Below are 6,916 nucleotides of genomic sequence, written 5' to 3'. Positions count from 1 at the left end.
TCTTGCCTGCATGGTTTCTGCTGAGTAGTCCAAGCTTATTCTTACTGACTCTCCTTTGTAGATGACTTTTCATTTATCCCTAGCTGTTCTTAAAATTCTCTCTTTATCTTTTGTTTTGGCAAGTTTATTATAATATGTCTTGGTGATTTTCTTTTGGGATCTACCTTATGTGGGGTTGAATGAGCATCTTGGATAGGTATCTTCTCATCTTTCACAGTATCAGAGAAGTTCTCTGCCAACAAATCTTCAACAATTCTCTCTATATTTTCTGTTATCCCCCACCCCCACCCTACCCCCCCATGCTGGTACTCCAATCTCTCGTAGGTTATTCCTCTTGATAGAGTCCCACATAATCCTTAGGATTTCTTCATTTTTTAAAATCCTTTTATCTGATTTTTCCTCAAATAATTTGGTGTCAAGTGCTTTATCTTCCATCTCACTAATTCTGACTTCCATTGCCTCAATTCTCCTCCTATGACTTTCTATTGAGTTGTCCAATTCTGAAATTTTATTGTTAATCTTCCAGATTTCTGATTTCTGACTCTGTGGATTCTTGCCATCTGTTAAATTTGTCATTATGCTCATCTCTATTCTTTTTAATTTCCTCTATTGGGTGTTCTGCATTTTACTTAATATCCTTCCTAATTTCTTGAAGAGTTCTGTATATTAATCTTCTGTATTCTGCCTCTGGGAATTCCAAGTAATTTTCCTCCTCTGGAAAATCTGTAGATTCCTTATTTTGGTAGCTTGCTAAAGCCATCATGAATTGCCTCTTTGTGTGATTTGATATTGACTGTTGTCTCCAAACCATCAATAAGTTATTATATTTATTTATTTTATGTTTGCTTACTGTGTCCTAGTTTCTTGTTTTGTTTTGATATGCCCAAATAGACTACTCGTATGAGCTAGTTTGATTATTGGCATCTTTGAAGCTCTAATGTCCTGTCACCAGGTGGTTAGATCTGTTACTAGGTATGTGAGATCAGTAGTCCACCCACTCCTCCTGTATGGATTCGCTCAAGTGCCCAGGTAGATAGCCATCAAGTGTGTGGTGTAGGCTCACCTACAGTCCTAGACAGGCATGGGTGATTGGTGTAGGCACAGGCATCTGGATGCAGCAGGAGGACACATTCTGAGCAAGGCAGGGTGCTGACAGCCACCCCCGAGTGTCCAGGAGGGCATGTGTCTGTTTCCTAGAGCACGAAGGTGGGTGGGTTTTGCAGCTGGACTATGAGTGGTTAATGCCGTTGGCTGTAAGGACTGGGGGTCACCTCTTATTCATGGCCCCCTCTCGCAGGTGGCTAGGTGGCATGGGTGGAGCTATCACTCCTCAGGCCCCTGATGTGGGTAGGTGAAGACCTTGCTTAATGGGCAGAGCAGTGTCAGATGTCAAGAACCTGCCACTTCACAGGTGAAACTGTTGAAGTTAGAGTTCTGATATACACCCTGTTGTACTGTGGTAATGAGGGCCTATGTTGTTGAGATGGTCCCACACAAGTCTATGCAGGGGGAAAAGCACTCAAAGTCCTTGGATCCCTTTTGCCTGTGCTTAGGCAAAGGAGCTGTGCTTACCCTGGGTTCCTGGCTTAGGGGAGCCAGCAGATTATGTTTTTATGTTTGTTAATTTCTTTTTCTTTTTTTTTGGAAATTGTATGTTTATCTGAGCAGTAACAAAATTTATTTCTTCTTCGGTTGCTGAGGTGTATTAAATTTGAAGAAGATAATATCTCCATTTTCAACAATATAATTTCTGCCTTGTTGTCTGTACTTCCCAGCAGCCTTCACTGCATTTTCAGAAACTTCTTCTTTAAAATCTTCGTATTTCATTACTTCAGCCATAATGAATCCCTTTTCAAAATCTGTGTGAATCTTTCCTGCAGCCTGAGGCGCCTTTGTCCCTTTCCTGATGGTCCATGCACGCACTTCATCTGGGCCTGCAGTGAAAAAGTATTCTAGTTGGAGTGCTGCAAACCCAGCCTTAATGATCTTTGGCAAAGCACTTTGTGTCATGTTCGCTTCCAGATACTTCTGTCTCTCCTCAGCACTCAATTCCTGCAACTTGAGTTCCAAGGCTCCACTAAAAGGAATGACCAAGGTGCCTGGGTCATACTTGTCCACCCACTCTTTAATTTTTATCAACCACTTGTTTTTCTTTCTAATGTAGTCTTTTTCAGAAAGATCAACTAAGTAGATTATTGGTTTTGAAGTCAGAAATGAATGTTTATTCAACACTTCAATCTTTTAGTCATTCTAGTCATGATAGAAGCGAACAGGTTTCTTTTGATCTACAACCCAGGATTTGACTTTGCACATTATGTCATATTCAGGTTTTAGTTTTTTATCTCCTCCTCTCACAGCCACTTTTTCTAGTTTATCTATAATGGGCCCAAACATTTCCTCATCTTTGAGCTGAAGCTCTTCATGTATTATTTCTATATCTCGAATAGGATTTACACTTCCTTCAACATGCATGATATCATCATCTTCAAATGCACCTCTCTATTACACAGTCACTGACAAAATTTCCAGTCCAGAACTCTCTTGAGTGGCTCCAGCATGCTTATCTAAGAAGTCTTCCCCTATCTTGAGTTTATAAATTCATTCTGCTGATGCTGAGTTATCATCAACTCTCAGTTACATTCTTTTGAGACTGAGGCAGCTCGGCTTCTTGTGTCCCGTGTCTCTTTAGCTTCTGCTTCTGTTTCCTGTGGTCTCTTGGCCCTCGGGCCTCATGCCCGCATCTGCCCTCCTGGGGCAAGTGTTCCAAAGCTCTGTAGCTCCACCGGTATAAGTGCCCCAAGGCACCCCACTCTGCCAGGAAGCCTCCTGCACACAGGCACTCAGCTCCCTTGCTCCGTGGGTCGGCAAGCCTAGCTCCACTGATAAGTGCCTGCAGGCACCCCACTCCACCAGGAGGCCTCCCACGCACAGGCACTCAGCTGTCTCGCTCCATGGGTCGGCTCCAGTGCCATCTTTCACCAGTCTCCTGGTTCTGCTGCTGTTGGTTCTCTGCTGCTGCTGCTTCTCTGCTGCTGTAGGTTCTCTGCTGCTGCTGGTCCTCTGTCACTGCTGCACGTCTATCCATTCACACTTTTAAAACTGCTTCCACATTTTAGGTATCTGTTAGAGCAGCACCCCACTCCCGGTACCAAATTCTGTCTTAGTTATCTAGTGCTGCTATAACAGAAATACCATAAGTGGATGCCTTTAACAAAGAGAAATTTATTTCTTCACAGTAAGGTAGGCTAAAAGTCCAAATTCAGGGCATCAGCTCCAGGGGAAGGCTTTTTCTCTCTGTTGGCCTTCTCATCAGCGTTCCCCCAGACTAGGAACTCGGTGCAGGGACCCCGGTCCAAAGGACACGCTCTGCTCCTGGCACTGCTTTCTTGATGGTATAAGGTCCCTCTGTTTGTCAATTTGTTTACTCTCCAAGGCAGGGAGAATGGCTCCGGGTGTGTGACAGATCCTACTTCTGGCCCAGGGGACTTGGCAATTGCTGAAGATGATCTGGGACCCAGTGCAGAGCAGAGAGCAGGGAGGTAAATGGGAATGAGGTTTTTCCCTAAGGGGGGTGTTTTTGATCCATGTAGTAAGCCGTATGCAAGTAGTTATCTTTTGTGGAGGGCTGCTTCTCACTGGTTCTGAGTGGCCGTGTAGACTCTCTGGTGCTGGGTCTCTCCTGGTGCAGAAAATGCACCTCCCGAACACGGCTGCTTGCCTGTCTCACAGCTCACCCCTGAGCTGATCAGGCCTGAAGGGCTCAGGCTCTCACCGGGTCAGGTCTGGCAACTCCTTGCTGTTTCTGAACCATCTCTCCCTCCCCCTGCCACTCAGTCCGGTTCCTCAACTCTGCCTTTGATGTTCAGGGTTCCCAGATTGCCATATATAATCAAATCACTTGTTTTTTTCTGGTCTTTGTCATAAGAGGGTCCACTGGAAGCGTCTCACTACTCTCCCTTCTTGGCCATGCCTTCCCTATATTACTTTTTAATTAGCCTTTCTCCATTATGAAGTTTTTAATAAGTATTTTCTTTCATTTATTATAACCATCACTGGTGCTTAGAATGAAAACACCTTTATCAAATGGACTCAGGAGGTGCTAGCTCCAGTAATTTAACTGAAAGTTGGATATGTCACTCTTCAGTCCAAGTATGACTATTCTGATCCCGCACTGTACCTGTTTTAGATTACAAGTGCATACCTAACTTTACCATTGATTTTGAAAAATCATTTAAACAGGCTATTCACATTATATTATGGCTACCTCCAGAATTATCTGCCTATCCATCAGCACCTTGTTTTAATCTTACTCATGCCTGAGTAGATCCCAGTGAATGTTAAATCTTTTCTGAAAGATGCAGTCTTTTTATAGGTAATTCCCCGTATTATTCCTCATTAGTAACTAGCTGTCTTAAAAATGATCAAAATCTCCCAGTTTGTGCCTGACTTCTGAATCATATAGAATTTGGAGAATTATCCAGTTGTGATAATTAATTGACTGCAGATTGGGTTGAAGAGCTAAACAGACAATCTCATTTCCTAATAAGCAAACCAGGACAGGTACACTATGTGCCCAATCTGAATATGTTTTTCTATTTAGAAAATCAGGCTATTCAAGGAAAATATCTGATGACTCACACTATACTTGGGCCTTACCCTGTTTAAATGGCTGGAATTTGTGAGGTCAATGCATCCTGGATACCCTTGGAATTCCCTTAAGTATTCATTCATACAGTGACAGTTTACAATGGAATAGTAACTTGAAATTAATATCCATACAGAAGAGGGAACTTGCCCTCTCAGATAATGCCATTGCTGATAGGCCTGGATGAGGCTGATCATTTACTCTGGCTTTGTCCACACTTATGGTATATTCCAATTAGAAGAATATATTCACAATTTGTCTGCTACCATGACTCAAATTGCTGACAATGTTGCTGACAGAACTGCAGCTCAGCAGAAATCCTTAGAATCCCTTGTTAAAGTTGTCTTAGATTATAGAATATCTCTTAGTTTTTTCCTAGCTCAACAAGGAGGAGTTTGTGCTATTACCAATAGCTCTTGTTGTTCATGGATAAACACCTCTAGAGAAGTAGAACCAAAGAAATCTCTAAAGTGCACCAAAAAGCCTGCTGGTTATATGTCATTCCTCCCATGACCTTTCTTTGATATTTTTAGTTCATAACCCTCAAAAGTATTGGATTTGGTTTACATTCTTTTTTACTAGCTTGCTTTCTTCTTCTAATCATAATAGTTATTATTATAGGGTTTGTTAAATGTATTATGGTCTGCATCTCCCATTGCTGCATCAACCCTCAAAACATTTAATCATGCAATGAGTTATGTATTTAGCAGAAACTAATTTTACCAAGGAGAACGAATTTTAGTTCTGGGATTAGACCTTTTTAAGAACTCCACTTCGTTCTTCTAATGTGACCTTGTTTTTAACACTAACTCCTACCAAAAATCAAGTCATCCTGAAAATGAGACCAAAAGCTATGGCAAGGTGAAAAAGAAAATTAGCCCAATGACCTTAAGGTCTAACACTTTCAGCATTTGGGGCATAGTATATACCTCAGAAGTCCTTAGGTAACTCTATTGCGGTGATATGCTGAGTGATCTGGGCCCCTAGTGGTGGCTTGATCAAAAGGGGGAAAAATGTGTTAGCAGACCCTCAAATCTGAGACACTTGGGACAATTAAAAAGACTAACCCAGACCTAGACCAGACTCCATTTTGATTCACTCACTAAGACCTTAGTTCCGCTTGTGTTTATCACATGACTCTGTATATCTGTTAATTTAGGGTTGAAGCATAGCCTGTTGTTTTAAGATAAGAAGGGACCAGATACATGGTTGTTAAGAAAAGTTTGACATGTATATTTGTGGAGAGACGCTTTGTTCAGAATGTTCTCAGAAAGATGATTTGTTCAGAATGATCTAAGATGTTTAACAAATAAAACTGTTAATGTGAAGAAAGACTGTTCATAAAAGATTGTGGTTTGACAATCGCGTTGTGGTTTTATGCCTTGCACCTCCCTCGTGCCTACAAGCACATAACCTTTGTTTACTCCACCCTATAAAAACCTTCACTCCCCTCCTGCACTTTGGAAAATTATTGGACTCTGCCTGAGTGTAATAGTGGCTCCCAATTCATGAATCTCTCTATTTCTCAATAAAACTCTTCACTCACATTTTAACAGAGTGTAAGTCTGGTGCTTCTCCTATGACAGTTGTATCCTTAAAAAGATGCCAGGCTTAATTCAGGTTTATGGCTGAGTTTTATCAGACTTCAAGAAAGAGATCATATGTTTTCTAAATTCTTTTAGAGTATAGAAAAAGATGAAACTATTACAACTCATACTAGGAGGTTAACATGACCATGAAGTTACTGGGTACAAAGTAAATATTTAAAATATCAACAGCTTTCCTTTATATTTGCTATAACTAAGCAGAAAATACGTATAAAACTAGATTACAATCTTAATATGAAAAATAATTATAAACTGATCTTTATCTTATGTGAAATAAATTGAGTAAATTTTTAGATAATTTTTGGTATTTAGAAATAATTGTGTCTTACTTTCCTAGTGCTGCTGTAACATAAATAACACAAGTGGGTGACTTGAAAGAACTGAAATTTATTTGCTGACAGTTTAGAAGGCTAGAAGTCCGGATTCAGGGCTCCAGTTCCAAGGGAAGACTCTCTCTCTGTCAGCTAAGGAGGAAGTTCCATGGCTCAGCTTCTGTAACCCCTGCATCCTTGGTTCCTGGACGATCTTCATGTGACATCTATCTTCCCCCATTTGTGCCTGATTCCATGCTTAATCTGCTCTTTTACAGATCAGAAGTGGTTAGGTTTAGGACACACCCAGCACTGATACGACCTCATTAACATAATAAAAAACCCTATTCCCA

At 41.0% G+C, this 6,916-nt stretch overlaps 1 pseudogene; it reads right to left on the bottom strand.

Annotated features, from left to right (window-relative positions):
• Positions 1 to 1,645: 1,645 nt before the first annotated feature.
• LOC101340856 (obg-like ATPase 1 pseudogene) lies at positions 1,646 to 2,498 on the bottom strand (annotated as a pseudogene).
• Positions 2,499 to 6,916: the final 4,418 nt, after the last annotated feature.

The sequence above is a fragment of the Trichechus manatus genome, unplaced genomic scaffold (genome assembly GCF_000243295.1).
Source record: "Trichechus manatus latirostris isolate Lorelei unplaced genomic scaffold, TriManLat1.0 scaffold00160, whole genome shotgun sequence".
Lineage (NCBI taxonomy): Eukaryota > Metazoa > Chordata > Mammalia > Sirenia > Trichechidae > Trichechus > Trichechus manatus.
The sequence above is the reverse complement of the archived record's forward strand: the minus strand, read 5'-3'. Positions and strand labels throughout refer to the sequence as shown.